Here is a 23343-nt window from a genome sequence, read left to right as displayed (position 1 = left end):
GACTGGCGAATATTGTCCAATATCAATCCATTTTCTCTGATACAGTTTGCAACCGATACAATAGGAAACATCACGTGTGGCAACAACTTAAAATTTAACAATGCCGAATGCCAACAGTCAACTATTATGCTGATGAAGACCGATCACCAGACACCCTCTGACACAAGCCCACGGCTGCTTGTTGAGTAAAATATAAGTGCAGACTTGCCCCTGGAGCTGGGACCTCAACCACCACACAAATCTTCCATCTCCTTTGATGCGGATGCTGATTGGGTCTTGTTCAGGAAGCGGACGCCATTTGTTTGTTGTTGAAATTCTCTATATTTTAGCACAGGGACTCAAAACTGTGAACTAAATCACGGAGGATCTAACAGAGTAATGTCCAGCATTAATGGCTCAAATAAATCTTTTCCAGAATATCATTTGGCTCTACATTTAATTCACGATGATATGAAGGACCTAGAAGGACCCTTTCACGTCCCACATTTCGCCTCGTTTCTTCATTTTGCGAGGGTCCAACAGCCTTTCGACAGTATTCGACAGTGTTCTCCAGTAGGTGTACTTCGACAACCCTACCAGCGTGCCTGCAGTCAAATGCATTATGTAATTGTGTCCTTGAATGTGAGAAATATTGTTGTAGCTGTCCCAACAGTCAGATACGTATTGTCAACGTCCTTGAACGGATACATTCTTTAATGCCATTCAACAACGTACATGCTATTCTATCGGGTATCACAGCGTATATAAAACACTCCCGCGTCTGCCGCCAAATAAATCCGAAAACTCGGGGTCCTGGATACATTTACCAACACCGTCGTGAAAAGACAATATAGTCAATTTTCCAGTTAGACCATCTCTGCCTATAAGTTTTGAATTCTATAGCTCGGATTCCGCACAAACCTCTCGAAGAAAATGATTAAACTCCATTACTGTCACACAGTCAATTTCAAATTAACAATTGAGGTACAGTAAGTAAACAGAAAACACAACACCTTTCAACTAGAGCGTTGTCAAATACACATTGGTATAACAAAATCCCAATGACGAACAGGATCATCTCAGATTCAGGTACCTCCTTGGGATCGCCGAGAGAACCTTTGACCTCTGACCCTTCCGAGCAAAAATTGTCCCTTTTCGAATGTGCGTCCACCTCTTTCTCCTCACCATTTCCCTAAAAAAACCCTTCGAAAGGGAAAATCACGTCTGTAATATAAGAAGCCCAGTGAATTCCGATCGGAGTCGAGTTCCTTTCGCGCGATCCACTGGCAAAACCCTCCGAGGACTCCCTTATCCAAAGAGGAACGACCCTCCCCTTCATCCCCCTCCTCCCAATCTCCTCCAACCTTCTCCTCTTACCTATTTTTCTTCCCACCCGGCGTCTTCAAGTAGAAGGCTCTGCGGGTCATCTCCCGACGGGGTGCCCGAAACCAAAGGCTTCTCAAGACCAACAGATTGCGAATAATTGAATATTTGGAGGATATGGTTTTTTTTTCTTCTTTTTTTTTGACCTTCGGCAACGGCTGGTGTGGCTTCGATCCAGCTCTCTTTCACTCGCCAATAATACGCTTCTCCTGGAATATCAGGCGAAAAATATCATTTTCACCCCGCTGAAACACTGCGACAAAGCTCCGAAGGATTTTTCTGAAATTTCACTTATTTTTCCATCAATACATCAATCATAACTTTTCCGGCATAAATATTCTCTTGATGTCGAATGGTGGCAGATTGCAAATAATTAATGTGGAGTGTGGCACGATATCTCTCAAAAGTCCGATTTTCGAGGCATTAGGATGAGCGCGGATTAGAATATCTTGAGATATTGTCATGGAGAATAACGGGAAAAATAATCTGTAAAGAGTGGAACATAATGATGACGTTTCGCTGAAATACGGTTAAAAAAAAGAGTGAAGTTGCTAGGGGAAATCCGTGGAAGGTAAATTTGGATACAGGGTATAAATTAGGAAGTGTGATACGTAAATGTGAGTTGGGAGGGTGAATGTTTGGCAAGTGAAGGAGAGGAATAAAAAGAGCAGCCTTTCTTGTTTGGACGGCAGATGAAGGCAGGTAGGAAGAATGAAAAAGTGACGGAGGATAAAATGTAGGGCGAGCAGGCGAAAATTAACCTGACATAAACGAGGGTCATCCGGAAAGTAGTACCCGTTCGTGCCGCATGAAGTGCTGACGACGCGAGTAGCCGCTGGACGAGGTCAGATAGCTTCAGTGGCTTGTCTGCCTTCTCTGAGCCAAGTTGCGTGACGCTAGCATTGCCTGTGTTGTTTCTGTGATTGTTTACAATGTTTAAAAAAATTGAGAACGCCGCCAGTTGTGAAGTGAGGGCAGTGATTAAATTCCTCAATGCAAGAAACGTTCGCCCATGTGATATTCATCGCCAATTAAAGGAGGTGTATGGAGACAATGTAATGGACGAGTCGTCTGTTCGGCGGTGGTGTCGCAACTTCAACATGGGGAGGGGGAACACACACGACGATGAGCGTTCGGGGAGACCGTCTGTCATTACAGACCAACTGGTGAGCTCAGTTGACGAATTCGTGAGGAACGATCGGCGCGTCACAATTGATGACATCTGTGAGCATTTTCCCAATGTTTCTCGAACAATTGTTCATGAAATTGTTAAACACCATCTGCATTATGCAAAAATTTGTGCAAGATGGGTCCCTCGCGTATCTCAATGAGCTGGCGGCGAAGGACTATGCAGCAGGAATACAGAAACTTGTCACACGTTATGACAAATGCCTTAATTTGCTTGGAGATTATGTTGAGAAGTAGTTTAAAGTATCCTCTTTCAAATAAAATTTTTTATGTTTGTTAATATTTACTTTTGTGTCTTTATTTCACGAACGGGTACTACTTTCCGGATGACCCTCGTATAAGATATAGTTATTGGGCGCCTACACCTAGCCCAGTACCTACACCTTTCTTTAATTTGTATACATATATATATAAATATATATATATATATATATATATATATATATATATATATATATATATATATATATATAAACACAGCTGTAGATTTTTAGACTATAGAGACACAAAGAAAGGACACTCACAATATGTTATTTTACGTTTAGACGGCTCGGCTGTCGTCTTCAGAATCTTCTGATGACGACAGCCGAGCCGTCGAAACGTAAAATAACATATTGTGAGTGTCCTTTCTTTGTGTCTCTATAGTCTAAAAATCTACATCTGTGTTTTTATATATTTGTGCGTCGCCGAAGAGAGTTCCATTTCGAAGATATTTATATATGTATATAGTATAATCATACACGCATACCTGCACATATTATATATACATTTACATGCATGTATATATATGTATACATTATTATTCACATCTGTGAGACTTTCACATATAATTTATATATACATATATAACCCAAGCTATGTGATTTTTCGGGTACCAGATCTTCCTGGGAAACCATAACCGGCACAGGGAAAGCAACTGGCCCCCCTACCCTAGGTGAACTCTGCCATCACCTACTAAACCGACATTCGGGTTGATTACTGGAAATATATATGAACATGTTTACATATTACATTTTAGGTAACCTTTAAATTATGAAATTATTACTGAACGTTTAGTGCGTTTGTATGAAAAATTTGATGCAAATTATAACTTCCTGATAGCAGATGAAATCAAGAATGAGTCGGAACAAGTCACTTGACTTTTTTGAAAAATGAAGTAAAAGTAAGACACCGATACAAAATGACAGCAGAAAACATTTTACGAACCTAGGGCATTGGGATAGCAACAATTATTATTGGTAATATGGAATCTAACTGATAACGGGTGTAAAAACTACTTTAATGCTAAGATTGATGCTATTTGAGTCCCTCTCCATTCTTCTCTATTTAGTATTGTGATTCTCTTTTTCCCTGATAGCTTCTCTGTTTTATTACGTCCTTCTTAATGTGTTTCCAATGCTGACTTTTCTCTTCGCCTTCCTTTTTCAAGATCTTCCCTTCAATTTTCTTCCCTTCTATTATTATGTGCTTCCAACTAATCCATTTATGCCTCAAGGTGTGTCCAACTCATTTATAGTTCTCCTTCTTTGCCGTAGAGTTCTCTCTCCACAGGCAGTCCTCTTCCCTCTTCCTATTCTTCCACATACTACTTCCTTGTTCCTCATTTTGTCTTTCCTTTTAATCTTCTTCAGCACTACGTTTCAAAGACCTCTCCCATTCTTCACTCTGTTTCACTTTTCCAATATTCCACCTTTCTGATCCATAGAGCGCCATGCTCTATAGGAACTGCTTCCATAATTGGAACTTTAGGTGTTCTTTCAACATAGCTGTCTCATCTTCTCCTTTGTAAACACATTCTTAGCTTGAGATGTATTGTTCGCTTGACATCGGTCGGATTTCTTCCATCAAAAGTTATTTACACTACTGCTCAGATAGACGTAGGATTCATTTCACTTGCTTCATTTAACCTCCCGAATTTTGATATCTACTTTCAGCCACACTCTCCCTAACCGACAAGGATTTTAGTGTTCTTCTTGTTGATGCTGTTATGCTATAATCTACACACTAATTGGTCAATTAGCATTCAGAATTATTTGCTTTCCGATGTTTTCAGCAAAGCAGTTAGGTGAATTCTCTATTATGTAATTAGTTCTTTTTACGTTTGGTTTTCCACTTCCCTTCCTGATTTTCCTAACAAAGACTCAAGAGACGGATGTCATTTCTGCTCATGGCCACGTGACAAGGGTGAAATAATCCAATGGCAATAGGTCCTCTTTTGAAATTCAACGGATTTTCATAGTATTGATTTATTTTGGAGTCCTCCTTCCCCCCCCCCCACCACACCCTTCTTCAGAGAGGTGCCAAGTCACTTGAATTTCCTTCCACCCCGAGAACCCTTTCCTGTTCCTCGACACGCATCTGCACCCTCTACCTGAATTATTCTCTGACTTTTCTCATTGTGACAGGATTAGCGACAACCAAGGGTGGGAGGGTGGGGAGGAACTTGTAGAATACGGTGTTAAACCGATCAAAGTGGTCTTATCCTATTCCCGAGAGCCAAATTCAGTTTGATTCCACTCTGGTTTGGAAGTAAAGTATGTAAGAAGGTGCAAGGCTTTCTTTTTGCTTTCGCAGATGCTTCTAAGGTTATTTCGCGTCTTTTGCACTGCTGCGTTGTCATCTGCGAACTGATGAGTTCTATATTCGTATGATAACGCGAACAAAATGCAAATTTACTCGAAACCTTTAAAAATTCTGAATGAACAATGGCATTAAAATATTTAGTTCATTGCCGTAATGCGAGGGCTGTCTAGAAAATTTCCTCCGTTTTTGTGTAGCGTGAGAAGTATTGGAGGGGGCCAAACGGTCACTATATTGACGCACACAATAGGTCAGTACGCCTCTACCTACAATGATTGGAAGGTCACGCCGCTTGTCGTTTGCTTACCATAGCGAGTCAAAATGAACAATACAATCGAAATTCCCGCCAAATGTAAAGTCTGTTCGGTTTTAAGGTTTTTATTGATAAAAAAAACTCCAAAGCTGCTGACATTCATCGGGAAATGTGTGTTCCGAACTGAAAAAATGTGGTGAATGACAAGATTTGTGCGCGTCAGTGTTTTCGTGCGTTTAATAGTGAACATACATGTCCACGATGATGACAGAAGTGGCCGCCCGTCTGTGATGAACAATGAACTACCTGCACCTAAAAATTGACGAAAAAGTTCCTGAAAACCAGCGTTTTACGATGCCTAAAATGTTTAGAAAGCTTTCCATAGATTTCTACGACTCTGTTGCATGGAAACACGACTGAAAAGTAAGGCTACTTCATTTTTTGTGCTCGTCTAGACGAAGAACTCCAAGATGCTGTCATCAGCTGCTATCACAGGTGGCAGAAATTTATGGGATTTGAAAATAAGTTTATAGTTATGAAAAATGTTTGAATTTGTTTGGCAAATATGTATAAAATAGTAGGGATAAGTAGTTTTGAGTTTTAAATAATCAATCTTCTGCATCTATTCCAGTGTATTTTAAATAGCATAACGGACTTTATTTTATGAGCAGCCTTCTTATGTTGAGTGACATCCGTCTCTTGAGTCGTTGAAGGAAAATCAGAAATGGTAGTTGAGGAGTAACAGCCAAAACTGTTACAATCTAGAGAATTTATCTATCTGTGGTACTGGAAATATCTCCAAGCAAATAATAATAGAATGCTCCGGACCAAGTATCGAACTATGAGAAAATAGTATGAGAGCATCCAACAAGAAGGAAACTAAATTCCTTGTATGTGTGTGGTAGAGAGAAGCTGAAGACAGATATTAAAAATTCGAGGAGTGAATCTGAAGAAAGTTGATTGAATCCTTCATCTACCTCGGTAGCAGCATAAATTAGGGTGGAAGAATTTCGACCGATATCAAGCGAAGAATATCTCGAGCTAAGACAGTGTTCATGAAGAAGAAGATCTATCTTCATTGCTGAAAGAACAGCGGAAGTAGCAAACCAGGAAGCTATTCGTATAAAACCTTCTTATGGACCATGGCACTCGACGGATGACAGGTATGGTTAATTGGAAAGGTGGATCAGGGTAAAGAATAGACCCCCTTTGAAGCAATTCATGTATTAAGATCTGGTGTTTTCTCGGCATAATTGCTTGAAGAAGTTCTCTCGGGTCTTCCACCGGGTCAGGGGTTCCATATTGGCCGACGTTTCGATGCTCAACTCATGCATCGTCCTCAGGATAGATGAGTGCCACTCTGCATTTGGCCATCTTTATATACATGAGCCCACCACGGGTCCGGTGACTTGTGAATTTCAACAGGGACTCCAGCTATTCCCTCAGCAACGCATGGAAACCGGTGCTGATGGAGGTTAGTAAAAGAAGGAACACAACACAACACCACGATGACCAACCAGGAGGCTCCTCCTCCACAGACCAATCACGAGTCACATGACCCGAGAGTTCATGTATATAAGACGGCCAAGTGCAGAGTGGCACTCGGTTTCCCTCCGGCCATGGGTGAATGCCGGGCCCATACCACTCCCGCCAAAAAGAAAACAAAGGTTTTTCCGCAACCGCTACCCTTTCCAATATTATTTCCCCCCCCCCCCCCCCGAAGAGGAGTTAATCCTAAAACGGGGTTTCCGTATTGTTTTTATTAAGTTTTCCATTATATTTTATATATCTCTTGTATCTTGTCCACCTTAACGGAAATAAAAACCTTTCAAACTGAACTGAAACTGTAAGTGGCACTGATCTACCCTGAGAACGATATACGAGTCGAGCATCTCCGGCCAATATGGAACCCCTGACTCGGTGGAAGACCCGAGAAAACTTCATCAAAATTAACGGATTATTTAAAAGCATTATATATGGGAAAGATCCCGTAAAGGAAGTTCAAGAGACAAGAACAAGGGAAACTAATCAAGAAGGGGTTGAAACAGAGAATCTACCAGAAGCTCGTGTAAGGGGGTGAGAGAGGAAATTACGTATCACTGAATACAGAAGAATGGGGAGTCGTGTATTAATCAATCTTAGGATTGAAATACTTAGGCTGATATACTCAAAGTCAGTTCGCGAAATTTACCAATGGGTGCAGTTATAAAAAAACAATGGATGTTACAGTATCGCGATTCTGGTAGTTAGCTAGTAGTACCTGGCATTGATTATAGTAATTAGTTGTAACTATTAGGGAAGGTGATCTTTTCATCATTAAGAACAGATGGGTAACTTGCTAGAAGTAGGATATTCAGGGATTGGGGGGTGGGGTTAAAAGCCAGTGCCTGGGTTAGGTCTACTTTTTATAACGAAAGACGCCTAAGGGTCACGCAATCATAACGTCCTGTCCGACGGACGGCATAATGTACTCGAGGCACTCTTTCAACATTGGCACCCATAAGAAGGAATCGGGATGCATCTGATGAATACTTCCAACGCCGGGAATGGATCCCGGACCCTCTTACACCCGGAATGATTTCCAGGTTTGAAGATCTCCGTCTTCAATTTAAAACTATCAAGTACTTCACACAACTATCGAACTCCACAATGCAAGTTATCTTCCTGTTGTCGATGTTCCAATATATAGGAAGCCATCCGCCATCCAAACTTCTAGGACTTCAATTAATTTCTACGTCTATCCGTTTTATGCCCATTCATCTTACGTAGCGGCGTATTGTCAGCGCTTCTCGTATTTATTTTCTCACTGTTGCTACAATTTTTCTTCCCATATCAAAAAACGTCAAAACCGATTAACAATTAATTAAAACTAAGTACATTATAGAATAAACAGAACGGAAATGAGTTAATCCTTGCCAAGTTATGTAAATTATAATCTAAATAAAATTCTGAAATACCTGTACGTTACCAAACCATACGCTAAAGAGCATAGCTTTGAGAAGGATCCTAATTTTTAGGAATTTAGTCAATCGCACGCCATTTTGCTTTAAATTTACAAGTTTAAGTTATCTGGTAAAATTTATTATTTTCCTTCGGAATACACATTAAGGTTTCAGAATAACTACAAACGAAGAAGTGAAGAAAACAATTTTTAAATACTAGGTTGTTCAATGTTTTCAATCAGTATTTTAGCTCTTTTTCATTTTAAAATTACAAAAAGCGATCGTGCTACCCAGAATTTGATTTAAAACACAATACGTTTAAACCAGTTTTCGGTATCTAACTCTTCTTTTGTTTACACCCTTGATAACGGCTTTTAATCGCACGCTTGGGTCACTATTTTAAACTTAAATACTGAAATATATGTAGACTGTTCACAATTTCCTCTCCATCATTTGAATTATTTAACTCTCCCATTCATAACTAGCATTTTATTTTGATATCCAATGCCTGGTGCATCCCAGTATACCCTTAAATACACCCTGGGGGTGGATATCATGGTAGCATGTGTATGCAAGGAGTACCACGTTTCCGTTGGGTTGGTAGCTCTAAGTTGTTTCCTCCACCCTGAATCCCACCCCCTACCACCGCCACGCACCCTGAGCGGCAGGGGTACTAGGGAGTAGGGGAACGTGTGAGAGGAGAGGAGGAGGGGTTATGGAGCTAAGGATTATGGGAAGTTGGGAAGGGTAACTACTGTGGGCTTGCCGAGGTTTTATTTGGATGATTCTGTGACGACATTGGTTGAAGGATGAAGAACCGCAAATAATGAGGGGTTTCTTAAGCTTTTTTTTACATACACCCGCCACTACTACAGGGGAGGCAGATGATTGGCAGGGGATTGAAAAACCCTGTGTCATCGTCAGCTGCCGCTACATCGTCCATGCATATTTTCATACAGGATGGTGAAAGGAATTTAACTGTTTAAAATCTGTAAACATTTATTGATTTAGCCCTACCGATTCCGCCATTTATGACAAAAACAGATACAGCACAAGGGATACGATATATTTTTAATCATAAGGAACTAAATTGTTGTTGTACCTTAATAAGAACTGTAAAATTAGACTCTATACGGAATGAAAATGCCAAACAATGGTGCCAACAATCCTCCGCACCAAAACAAACCCATCGCAAATAATTAACAATTTAGAAATAACAATATTGCGATTGTAATAATTCTATGGCACGTAAACACAGTTCATTCCGATTCAGCAATGAACAGAGGTCCTTACCACCTATGAGTGCGTTTGAGGAATTTTAACAATTAAATTCCTTTCCGGCCCCTGAAGACGGTCTACGAAGATCTTTAAAACCCACCAAGTGACGACAACAGCGTTTATTTTGTGTCCATGTTACGTCCTCTGCCCATGGTGTCGTCGTGCGTCGTTAATTCTCATAGTCGATCATGGCCGGTAAGGGAAACATGTCCGCCGCGCGCGCCAACACCCTCTGGCGGGCGAAAAGCGAACCGCCCCGGCCTGCAGACACGACTATCGACAAACAAACCAGGGTGAACGAAATCCGCGTCTCTCCGCAGACACGGTTGGCTGAGTGTTTTCCTTCCCTCCTCCGTGTTTTCCTGTATTATTCCTCGCTTTCCCTCTCTTCCTCTCTCTCTCTCTATTTTCCTATCAATCTCCTTCTCCCGTAGGAGGAGAGGCAATGCGGGAACCTCGTTATATCTCTCCTGTGTTTCCGTCTGTGCGTCTGTGTTTGTGATCGTGTGAAGGTGTTCTTGGAGAAGGGTGAAATTAAACGTTTTTCAACCACAACGGGGAGGAAAAAGCGGGAGTTTTACTCGTCTTAGCAGCTTTTAGTGGCGGCGAAGGGGTCAGGAGGGAGGGAATTGGCAACCTCCCCTTGAGGTGAGTGCGTGGTGCCCTGCTAATAACAGTTTCATCCCCTATTACAATCGATGGATATCCTTTGACTCCTTTCAACCCCTCCTAGCCTTCGTCCATTCTTACTGGGCTGGCAAACTGCATTTTTCTTATTTCAAATTACCTCTGCTCATCCATTTAATCTTACTTTATTTGATCCTTTAAAATATTTTTCTTTTTCATCTATTCTGAAGCCCTGCGTGGTCGTTGCTTACTTGATAGTCCGTTTTCAATGATTTTTAACGGACTATCTCTAGTAATAATGCCGTTGATTTAGGTTGCAAAATAACGGTCTGATTTCTTTCCTATTGCACACACCTTTCTTAGTGTTTTCGTCTCCATTTTGTACTTTTTAAAGAAGTCGCAACAACCATGCTGAGGTTTATTTTGTTTATGAAATAAGTGACAGCTATTTTCTCTCCTAGATCTTTCAACGATTACATTGTGTGCATGTCTTGCTGATGTTTTTTCAAAACAATTACACCGTCTATTTTTTGTGCAAAAACAATGGATCGTATTTTTTTAATTCTATATTCCTATCTGGTTATTTCTATGTGGATGTTACATTTTCATTTTTATATTCTGTATAGAAACGTGTTCATTCATTACGGTGTTGGAGTTATTTCGTGAAACCAGGGGCAGTTTTTTTCATTAATAGCAATTTCCCATCCTGCTATTTTTCCCTCATTTTGCGTTTTAAAATGTTTCTAGTTATATTACCGTGAATTTTTAAAATTAATTAAATGATCGAATTTTCCCTACAATTCCTTTCTGTCCATTAATTTCTCTTTTCAATTCCAGCTTCATACGTGCCCTCTCTTTATTTATTTTTCTGTTTCTCTATTCATATCTATCGTAGTGTTTCGTGTCAGTCTTGGTTTTTGTCGGGCAAAGCTAAGAAATTTATCGTTTTTCAGTGTGTTCACTTCTCCTTATCTAGGCTCTCCTGTATTTATTTATATTTTTTAAATTCTTTATTTAAAATATTCACATTTTTTATAATTTCAAAATAATAGATCGTCCTCTCATTTCTGAAACCCTGGGGTCAACTATTTCTCCACGATTCTTCATCAAGCCCTAAGTGTAGTATTCCGAACCATTTCCATCTCCTTGGTCCTGCGTGCCATGGTGACTAGCGCTGCGCGGACAAATGCTCTTTCAGTCTAATACGCGCTCTAATACCTCAGTTGTTTCGTGTATCGCATACATGTACTAATATTAGCCTATATATCCATAATCCTGTTCGTTAAATTCGCATAGGAGGCTGTTTTTGTCACAAAGTGAATATAAAAAAGGTTTTTGAAAGAATTCTATTGATTTTAGACCCATATGCGACTAGCATTCATTTATGCGTATATGTACCCTGCAAGACACTGCTAGGATGCGTGGCAGGCGGTGATTACACAGCATACTAATTAAACTCGAAATACTTTTCCCCTCATAGCGCGGTCACGTACAGATATTCTGCTCACTTATCGGCCGTGGAAAAATTTAAATCTTAAATCTATCTGTTCTACACTTAATCTCTCTAATTTTATTGATATGATCTCGTCTATCGTAGTGTGATGAGGGCAATAATATCTTCTCAAAATCATTGCTCCAATATATCAAAGAGATTCAATCTCTAATTTAATCTTCGCTCCATTGAGTTAATCCCAGCCTAGATCCTCTAATATTTTGGATACGCCACTAAGTTTATCGCGTGTGGGTGTAGTGTCCTCATGCATATTTCCACGTTAATTATTCGATCTTGGTTCGGAATAGTGTCGTAATTCCCGTGATGTGGGTTTGGGCGTTCACCACGCTTCCGGTTGTGTCGGGTTCCCGTCTCCCCGTGATTCCAGCTCTCTTTTGAGGTTTCTTTAGGGATAAGGTGGGGAGGCATACGACGGGTGGTCTGGAAGGGAGGGGGCAGGACCATTCTGCGTGCCTACGGTGCAAAGGGTGCGTGCAGGGGGCAGCCTGCGCACACGCGTGTCCTGGGAGTCCACCCCCTCCGACCCATTCCCACCCCCCGAAATAACACCTATGCTTGTTGAACGCCTTCAGAAGGAACTTCAAATGGCCGACCGCCTGAAATTTCAACGACGGTGCGATGCGCGATCGTCACCGTGGGACGACGATTTGATTTAAGCGTTTTAACGACGCAATGAAAAATTAGTATTCGTATATTTAAAATAGTAGAATTAAAGTTAGTTGGGCTAAATAAATGAATTATATATATATATATATATATATATATATATATATATATATATATATATATATATATATATATATATATATATATATATATATATATATATATATATATATGATGAACAATGAACTACGCCGGAAAATTGAGGATAAGTTCATGAGAACCGGCGCTTTGCAATTTCTAAAAGCTTTCCACAGATTTCTAGCACTCCGTTGCACGGAAACGCGACTGAATAGTTATGCTTTGTGCTTCTCTCGGCGAGGAACTTCAAGATGCCTTCATCGGTTGGCTGCGATATCATGCGGCAGAATTTTATACTGAAGGAATTCTTAAACTAGTTCAGAGATATGATAAACGTTTAAATCTGTTTGACGATATATATATATATATATGACGATATATATATATATATATATATACATATATATAGTCAAACAGATTTAAACGTTTGCCATATCTCTGAACTACGAGGGTCATCCGGAAAGTAGTACCCGTTCGTGCCGCATGAAGTGCTGACGACGCGAGTAGCCGCTGGACGAGGTCAGATAGCTTCAGTGGCTTGTCTGCCTTCTCTGAGCCAAGTTGCGTGACGCTAGCATTGCCTGTGTTGTTTCTGTGATTGTTTACAATGTTTAAAAAAATTGAGAACGCCGCCAGTTGTGAAGTGAGGGCAGTGATTAAATTCCTCAATGCAAGAAACGTTCGCCCATGTGATATTCATCGCCAATTAAAGGAGGTGTATGGAGACAATGTAATGGACGAGTCGTCTGTTCGGCGGTGGTGTCGCAACTTCAACATGGGGAGGGGGAACACACACGACGATGAGCGTTCGGGGAGACCGTCTGTCATTACAGACCAACTGGTGAGCTCAGTTGACGAATTCGTGAGGAACGATCGGCGCGTCACAATTGATGACATCTGTGAGCATTTTCCCAATGTTTCTCGAACAATTGTTCATGAAATTGTTAAACACCATCTGCATTATGCAAAAATTTGTGCAAGATGGGTCCCTCGCGTATCTCAATGAGCTGGCGGCGAAGGACTATGCAGCAGGAATACAGAAACTTGTCACACGTTATGACAAATGCCTTAATTTGCTTGGAGATTATGTTGAGAAGTAGTTTAAAGTATCCTCTTTCAAATAAAATTTTTTATGTTTGTTAATATTTACTTTTGTGTCTTTATTTCACGAACGGGTACTACTTTCTGGATGACCCTCGTAGTTTAAGAATTCCTTCAGTATAAAATTCTGCCGCATGATATCGCAGCCAACCGATGAAGGCATCTTGAAGTTCCTCGCCGAGAGAAGCACAAAGCATAACTATTCAATCGCGTTTCCGTGCATTTACAGTACAGCGACCATTTGGCTCTCTCCACTACTTCTCACGCTACACTAAAACTGAGTTAACCTTCTAGACAGCCTCGTTTGATTATATATATATATATATATATTTATTTATTTATTTATTTATTTATATTTATATATGTATGATATATATGTATATATGTATATATATATGTATATATATGTATGTATATACATGTATATATATATATATATATATATATATATATATATAATGTTACGCTGAAATACGCCAAGCATTTACTTGTGACACAAGGAGGAGAGTGGATGAGTGAATATGTTCGGCTGAATGGCAATTGAGAAAATAATTTGGATAGAGAGGAATACCAAAGTATTAAAAACTTAACACTATGATAATACGAAGGTGGCTGGAGGAAGTTACTTTGAGTAAAGAAGGGAGAGATAGAGAGAAATTCGAAGAAGGTAAATAACAGTGGATGCGTGTGACATTGAAAGGAATTTGCAAACCACAAGGGTTGATTGATGGAAGGGAGAATGTTGTTTAAGCTGGGGGGAGTGAGTAAGGGGTTTGGTATTTCGGATAACACGAAGAGGTAGGGTCGTATAAGAAATTGAAGTCAGAGGAAAGATGAGTTTACGTCTGAGAGCTTTAAATAGAACCCCACTGTTATGCAAAAATCTTCTGGGACAACCATAATCTTAACCCATAATCTGAAGACTCTGGTAAATAACAATGCACCAGCCGATCGTTGACGAAACAAACTTCAAACATTGACGCATTAATTAGAGCGAGTTTGTGGTTGGTTGAGATGGATATAGATGCATTCTTTCGAAATAAATGAATAGCCTCGCTGGTAGGCAAATAATACCTTCAACTTAGAATGTAATGTAATGTAAATGATGTTGAACATGTATTATTAGCCCCATAGGACTACGTTAGGAGAGATCACGTAAAAAAAATTAGAAAGATTAAATGTAGAATAAAAAGAGTTTTAAAATTGCATTTTTTCCCACGAACGATAAGGAATCATAATAATTTTGTCCAAACACGCTTAGGGGGGAAGTTTTTTGAGTCAAAAGTAGTTTGGTGTGTAAACACCCCCTGCTACACACCCTAATGGTGGCTTGCAGGATGCAGTTTCTCTCATGTATGTATGTAACACTGCCAAGAGGGGTATTTTGATTTATTTCTCCTAGAACTATTGATGGTTTTCATTTAAAATCTAAAACTAAGAGATATAAGAATGCCCAGAATAAATACATATTTTTGACGCTTAAGCACTCATCAAAAGCACAACTTGCCAAAGTGAAAAAAATCATGGTCGAAAGAATCGCAGTAATATTGGCATCGAGTACTGGAAAACTACTTTTGATATCTCCAACTCAAAGAAGTTAAGAATTTACCTCCACCACCGTCCTATAAATCAACCCCTAATATTTTACTTGTGATCTAAGAGTAGAGTTCACTCCGAAGCAAATTTGCGACGGGTGAATTTTCCACATCGGCAGGGTTAAGGGGTAGGCAATTCCTTTTCTCTGCTCCACGGTACTATTCCGTGCGAAATAATATTGTTCAGGGATTTGCACCGCATGGATTTTTACATTGAGGTTGACCAAATTTATCATTACCCATACTTATAATTTTGATCTACCCCTCCGCTCATTGTCAGCTACAGTTAGTGAGAGAATATAGTAATATTTTACCAAAATATTATTTGGAATGGATTCTTCAGAGAATATTTAATTCCTGCAATTCATCTTGGGGTAATTAATGCTCACATTCTGCAGGATGCAGGCTAAGAGATGGCGTCTGTGTAATTCTTTGAAACGTGTTATTTATATTTATATTGTAAGCAGTGAGATTAGTGACGTAGATTCATACTCAGGGTATTTTACCGAGAGTTTAAATTGAGTTTAATGGTAAAACTTTAAAATACAAAGTCTGCCGCTTCTCATTTCTAGCATCTTAAGATGGAATATCAGGCACAGCAATTATTGTCGTCGCGGTTCGAATATAAAAAATAAACCTGCATTCACGTCTGTACCTATTATTCTTTTTCTAGAAATGAAAGTTATCATTTTGGCTACGTTTTTTATATATTTAAAAAAATGTTCAAAATACAAAGTCAACTATGAGTAAACTACTCAAAGAGCCCTTGGCATAGTTAAAAATATCCGGGGTTGGATTAAAGACTTTTTCAATATTCGGGTACAAAGAGTAGTTATAGATGGAGTTACCTATACTGCAATGGATTTCACTTCAGGTGTTCCCCAGGGAAGTGTTATAGGTCCTCTTTTATTCCTGCATTTATGTTAACGGCATTGACTCCGTAGTCACTAGTAAGATACGTTTATTTTTACTTTTTATTTATACGAGGGCATTGCCGACGATGCTGTAGTTTACCGAGATATTCGTGATCCTGAGGACACATCTGCTTTATGAGATGACCTTAATGCTATACAACGCTGATGCGAGATTTAGGAATTAGAATCAAAGTTAAAAAAGTGCGTTGTCATACATTTTTGGAAAAAGAGTAATTTACTCCCGACCACCCACTGCATCGGGAGCGCCGAAATGGAATGTGTAGGCTCGATTAATTACTTAGCCGTTACCCCCACTCATGACCTCTCTTGGATGAAACACATACGAGAAATACTATATATGGACAAACTAACAATAAAATTAGGATTTATTAAAAGAGCACTGAATAAATGTGTTGAAAATGTCGGATAGAAATGTTATCTTTCGCTGGTGAGGCCTCATTTAGAATATGCTAATACAATAAATGGGATCCTTATGAAGTTGGATTGATTGCCGAATTGGATCGCATGCATCGTAGAGGAGCTAGATTTGTAAAACGTTTTTATGATAAACTTAGTGGCGTATCCAAAATATTAGAGAAGCTAGGCTGGGAATCATTAAATTGAGCGAAGGTTAAATTACAGATTAAAAATCTTGCATAATTTGGGATAATGTCTCTTTAGCAATGATGTTGAATATGTATCATTAGCCCAAATCGTACTACGGTAGGTGAGAGACCATGCCATTGAAATTGCAGAGATCACATATAAAGCATGTAGATTTAAGATGTAATTTTCCCCATGAACGATTAGGGATCAGGATAACGCTGTTCGAATGAGACATGGGTTACTATGTAATACTAATAATAAAGGCCTCTCCGAAGCAAGACGGTGTCTAGCGCATCAAATTGGTCGCGGAACATTTACATGCACGGCTTTAGAAAGGAACAGTGGCAGCCATTATAATGTTATAATTAGTAGCAGCCATTATAATGCTATAATTTTGTACTGTTTTCATGTTTTTGTTGACATTTTTTTCTGCACACTGTTCAAATAAATCGTTAAAGTTCTTTTCTGTCGACATTAAGGCAACATGTAGTTATGTAACATATTATTAACAAAATATATGAATTACTGGACGTGATATTAAATTCTTGACATCAAGAATGGTTTGCGTTTTCAAGAAATTTTTATGGTGAGTCTTTACACTATGATTCATTTATTTATTTTGCATTAGTCCGAAAACAGCACTTCGGCCTTTACATCAGACTTTGAACACAACTAATTGGTAAGTACATACACTCAAGCCCTAGGTGAGAGAAAAACCACCTAGGCCCCGCGACCTTTGGGTTGGCAGACGAGGGCATTACCCCGACGCCACCGTGGTCATACTGGTACTAGAGATATTCGTTGACATATCCATAGACTGTAGATAATCCAGATACGATCTCGTATCCTAAACGATATTCCAGCGCATCCCGAACGGAAATCCTTACCCTTGGTATTGTAGCTGTCAGTGGAGGTTCAGGATATTCCGGGTATACCCTGTCATCATCCAGAGGGGGGGGCGAAGTGATTTGAACCGTATCATGTACGTCGTGAACGGTGATGGATGAATAATTACCCTATGCAATAAGTTTAAATGTACTTGATATATATTATGAAACTTTCCTGGCTTATCCATGCCCTACAAATGATTGTATTTGCAATATCACTTCCGATGCAGACCAATTTGGGATACTAGGCCGCATGTGCCTTTTGTTTCCATGGTGACCAAACACGCACCCCTGCTAACATTTTCCCAGCGATCAATTTTCTACGGCCTGAATTTTCTCATTCTTATATGTTGCCTTCACGTTCCCCATGCATAGTGGAATACAAGACTGTCTCAGGCTTAACTTGGCGGAAGTCTTTCATATTTTAATATGCGTTAATGAGGGAAAACTAACTTTGCAAGAAACCACTAGAATTTTTATTTTGCACGACCATGGGCTCGTTGCATGGCAACTTCATCTGCTGATATCACCGTCATCTGATGATGTTGCCTTACAACGAGAATATGGTCGTGCAAAATAAAAATTCTAGTGGAATGGCAATGGTATTAGAAAAGTTATCGTCAACACTGACATTAAAATGGACGACACTACCTTGGATCAGGTTGAACAGTTTTCCTAAATAGGGAGTGTCATTAACAACAAAACTGCATGTGAGACTGAGATTAAGATAAGAATAGCCTTGGCAAAACAAGCGTTTCAAAACAAAAAGAATCCACCAGTCAGTAACCATATAAGCATATGTCAGTAGGAGTTAGAAAAAAGTTCGTTTGGAGTGTATTGCTATATGGATGTGAGACATGGACAATCAGGAAAGCGGAAAGAAAAGCGTTTGAGGTAGTGGAAATGTGGACTTGGAGGAAACTAACAAAAGCAAGCTGGGTAGAAAGAAGAAGTAATGATATTTGCGTTGGCAGAAATGAAAGAAAAGAGATCGCTCTTAAGAACAATAGGACCAAGGAGAGCAAAATTAATCGAACATTTACTAAGGCATAACCAAGTTGTTAAGAACATATTTGAAGTGAAATTTGTAGGGTAAGAAACCAAGAGGATGCCCCAGAGCCGCTTTCTTCAAGAACTTGGAGCATGAGATGGACTTCAGATCACATGCTAGCCTCAAGGAAGCAGAATTGTATAGAGAGGCTAGGCCACCGCGACACGCCACTGACTTTTGTGTTTAATTAAATGTGGAAATTTTAATTTAGTCTATCCTCATTTACGCGAAGTGAAATACATTAGGGTATTACCATACACCAGCTTTTCTGATGATTTTATTTCTTCATTTTGTGGGGTTAGGATTGAGGGCGGTTAAGAGTTATTATCCTGCACTAAACCAAAAGCCGTGTTCAATCAAAATAATGCATGTATTCATTCAACTCTAAGCCCTTCTCTTTTTTTCAATTAACGGAGCCTCCATTCCCCTCCTCCTCCCCTAGTACTCCATCGTTTGTTTACCATTCCATCCATTTCACCTTCGAAATTACAAGCAATGATAATAGACGATAAAATAAGATGATTTTATTTATTTATTTATTCAGTATTAGTCCGCAAAAAAGCACATTTTGGCCTTTACATCGAACTATTAACGACGATAACAATGGTCTCATTTACAAACACCCAAGCCCTAGATGGAGGAAAACTCACGTAGGCGGGAATCGAACCCGCGACCCTTGGAATGACAGACGAGGACGTTACCCCGCCGCCACCGGGGTCGGCACGATCATGATAGACTTGTATGGTAGACACTGAGAGAGTAAAGCATACAGGGTTCGTCCGGAAAATAAGTGTACTGAGCTCAGGAAAAAAAATTTATTACACTTTTACATATCTTAAGCTAATATTCCTCAAAATAGGACCCTTGTGAGTCGATACACTTGTTCCAGCGGCGATCCCATTCCTGGAACGCTCCCGCGAAGGCATCATCGGGAACCTCTCGAAGACTCGTCGTCGACCTCTTCTCTGCCCTCCACGAACATCTTGTGCCACCGAAAGATCATGTTTCTGGACATGGCTGACTCCCCGTAAGCCTGGTTAATCATACCGACAGTTTCGGTAGACGATTTCCCAAGCTTTACCGCAAATTTGATGGAATAACGCTGCTCCAAAAACTTCGGCATCGCGTTCCGTGACGTTGGTCGAAGCGTGGAGGTTCGCGTTAACAGAGCTCCTCACTACACCACAGCTCAGAGCCGACTGCCTTTTTCAGCGTCGCTTGCCAACATACCCCCCTCCAATCGCAGCCCGTCAGAGCGGTGCTGGGCGCGCCTGGAGCGGCGCGCCCTGTAGATTGATGAAGACTTTAACGCAGAGCGTGGCGTTTGCACGGCTCCGAAACCTGGTCTTTGAGGAACAAGATTGAGAGATTAATGGAGGCCTTCGGGATGTGTATTTCGAGAAAAAATCGATAAAATAAAATGGACAGATAGGAAGCGAAACGAGAGAATAACTGTTAAGCATGGTAGAGGATAAGAGAGAGAGTTTCTGGACAATTATCCCAAGAAATTTGAAAAATTCGATGTAGGCGTAAATACTGTTGTGTATGTTGAGCTATGGAGGCCGTGATTGAAGGAAGACAATCATTGCGGAATAGATATCCTCATGGGAGTGTAACGAGCAAATACTTGCGCCAAATGAAAGAGCAGAGGTTGAACTGCCAAACCAAGGACTAGGATCTATTGATCGAACGCACGCGTTGCCCCTGTATGGCCTTTGTCAGTCCCACACTCCCCATCCCTCCCCACGTCTCTTTCTTTTCCCTGTCTAGAGCAATTTCCGCATATTATTAAAAATATTTACAGACAACTTTCCGAGAGAAGGTTTGAGACAGGTTTGCGTCGCTCAGAATTGTACTTGAGGTGAATATGTGTAAAATGATTTTTTGCGCAGCGGGAAATCTACATCTTCAGCAATTGACTGCCTCAATCACTTGACTTGGGCTTTAATCTCACAATTTTAAATCGGTAAGTTATTAAAAAAACATAAAACCCCCCTTTCCTTATTTTTTCTTTAGCTTAGGGCCAGAGCTTTGTAAATTATTCACATCTAATTCGGAAGTACATGGAAAACATGTAATAATTTCCCTTGAACGAGTACTTGTTAATATTTTACGTTAAGTTTTCATACACTTGGAGACGTCGATTCTGCTTGCTAGAGGACATAAGACGAAATTTAAAATTTCTATGATAAAATAAAATATTTTTCTCATAGTATCGCCCCTTGAAAATTGCTGTTTCTTCGTAGTAATGTATCGTCTTCACCATTTTCTTACGTGAAGATTTAAAATAGGATTTTATCAATTAGCGTCTTAAAATATGGTCTTATTTTCTTTTTCAAGGGAAACCTGTGCGCATTTCCGACGAGAAAACTCTAACTTAATGACGGCCAATAATTTATGTTTAAGGAATTTGGAAGTCTAGAGGGATCTTAATGCAAAAAATAGCTGGCATTGTTTTCGGCAAAGGCATTCTGTCTATGCTCTCTCCCTAGTGCACTGATCAGGGACAGGGTTCTCTCCTTCACTTTGCCCCCATTCTCTCCTGGGGTTATTCTCACCCCCCTCCGCTCCTGCCGTTCACACTTGGATGGATATCCGTCCATCACCCCTCGCCTCCCTCCCCTCCCCCTATCTCCTCTCTTCGTCACACGCTCGGGTTAACCGATCCATCGACGGGAGTGGTGCACAACCAGCGAGGCACGCAAGCACCCGTGCAATACCCCCTGCAGTGGGGGGGGGGGGGTAGACCCTTCCCCTTCCACTCCCCTCTCCCCGCTGAGACGAAGCGAAGGGTCGCGCCGTCGAGGACACCCCGGATGACGCCCCCCCCCCCATCTAGCGATGCCTCGATCCGATCGACTCAGACGGAGAGTGAGTGATGTTGAATTTCTTGATTAATAGATGGACCCAGGGAGGAATGAGGAACTATATCTCCAGAAGAGGAGAGAGGATCATCTGTGAAAAGAACTCTTAAAGTCAAAGAAGGAGAAATATAGATGGAGATTGGACCCACCTTTAGGTACAATGGATTACTGAGGACCGTGATAGTGGAAGGTTTTGAAAATCGAAGGGAAGATACCGCAAAAGGAAGAGAAATAGACAAACAAAAATAGGAAACAAATCGATAAGGAAGAATGAAACAGAGAATATTTTATCGGGAGGTGAGAGGGAATGGTAAAATAAAAATAGAGAGGAATGATAGAGAGGGATGAAGGATTGCGGTAAAAACCAATATATCTGAAATATTTATTGATTTATTCTATTAAACTCGAGCTAAATAATGAGGATTCGATACCCTATTAAGCTGAATGATAATTGTTGCCTGGGTAGTTATACGAGACCTCAGGTGGCCTTGGGTATGGTAATCATTGAATTCCTGGTATATATCGTGGCATCAGTCATGGTTATACGATTGGAGTAAAGGATTATTTTCGGTTGCTAGCAAATTTTATTTTTATTAATTCCGACATTTTAGGTAAAATTTACGAATATTATTAGTGAATACTTGTTGATTACTTCTATTAAAGTCGATCTAAATAATAAGGATTCGATACTTTATTATCCTGAGTGATAATTATTGCCTGAGCTATTTGAGACCCAAAGGCTTCGACAATTCTTTTCAGAGGAACATGTTCTTTTTACACAATAATCCACAGTATGGTGAACTTATTTTTGTCTTCAGTTTGTATGTCACCGTCAAAGGAGTGTTCTTTTAGGATGAACTCTCCTAAATACATTGGAGAATCAAGTGACATCCTTGAAAGTGCACTAGAATATCAAAATGGTGTTCCACTGTCCTGTTAGTTGGCAATCATGACAGCCAAGGTTTGATGAGTTAGGTAAGAAGGCATTCAAGAAGAAGAAGAAGCGACAGTTACTATGCTCGAGGAGTCTGAGGTTGCAAACAGTTCGTCAAAACGTTCGTATGGAGCATGACACTCTACGGATCAGAAACATGGAACATTGGAAAAGAGGAACAGCGAAGAATAAGAGAAGCTTTCGAAATATGGTGCTGAAGAAGAGAATGGTGCAGAAGGTGAAATGGGTGGGCAGAAGTGAGGAACGAGGAAGTAACTACATAGAAGAGTAAAAAGAGGACCATATGGAGAGAACTCTACGACAAATTAGAATAACCATAGATTGATTGAACACGCTTTGAGGTACAAAATATTAGATGTAAACATAAAAGAAGTGAAGTAGAATAAAGTGAATATTCCGCCAAAGAATACGAAGAGACAAGTACATAGGGCAAATCAAGGAGGGCGCAAATCAGAGAACCTATCGGGGTTTGAGGGTATTAACACCGAATAGAGAACTTGAGGACTACAGTCAACCAATCTTAGCGTTGAAATACTGATGATGATGAAATATGTACATCATGTGATCTAAACAAAAACTCACCTTGTTTTACTAAAATTTAAGGGACATGAGTACGAGTGCAAACAAATTCTATTTTAATATCCATATTGCAATTTTTCTCATTAAAGTTTTTCATTATTTTTTCTATTTTTTTTGGGTGCAGGAACATTTTTCCAACCAATGACACAGGACAGATTGGATGATTGCTTTATATATGTATATATATATATATATATATATATATATATATATATATATATATATATATACACACATAAACATATATAAAGCAATCATCCAATCTGTCCTATATATATATATATATATATATATATATATATAT

At 39.8% G+C, this 23343-nt stretch overlaps 1 protein-coding gene across 2 annotated transcripts in view; it reads left to right on the top strand.

The window, feature by feature from the left end:
* Positions 1-9879: 9879 nt before the first annotated feature.
* Positions 9880-23343, top strand: part of LOC139699863 (uncharacterized) — a 37968-nt gene continuing 24504 nt past the window's right edge. For both annotated transcript variants that reach the window (XM_071598289.1, XM_071598288.1), the window contains exon 1: positions 9880-10251. The gene's annotated coding sequence lies outside the window, so the exon portion shown is untranslated. The remainder of the gene's footprint in view (positions 10252-23343) is intronic.

Source organism: Hetaerina americana, unplaced genomic scaffold (genome assembly GCF_022747635.1).
Source record: "Hetaerina americana unplaced genomic scaffold, ioHetAmer1.1.p SCAF_95, whole genome shotgun sequence".
Classification (NCBI taxonomy): domain Eukaryota; kingdom Metazoa; phylum Arthropoda; class Insecta; order Odonata; family Calopterygidae; genus Hetaerina; species Hetaerina americana.
Note: the sequence above shows the minus strand (reverse complement) of the source record. Positions and strands in the feature narration are given on the sequence as shown.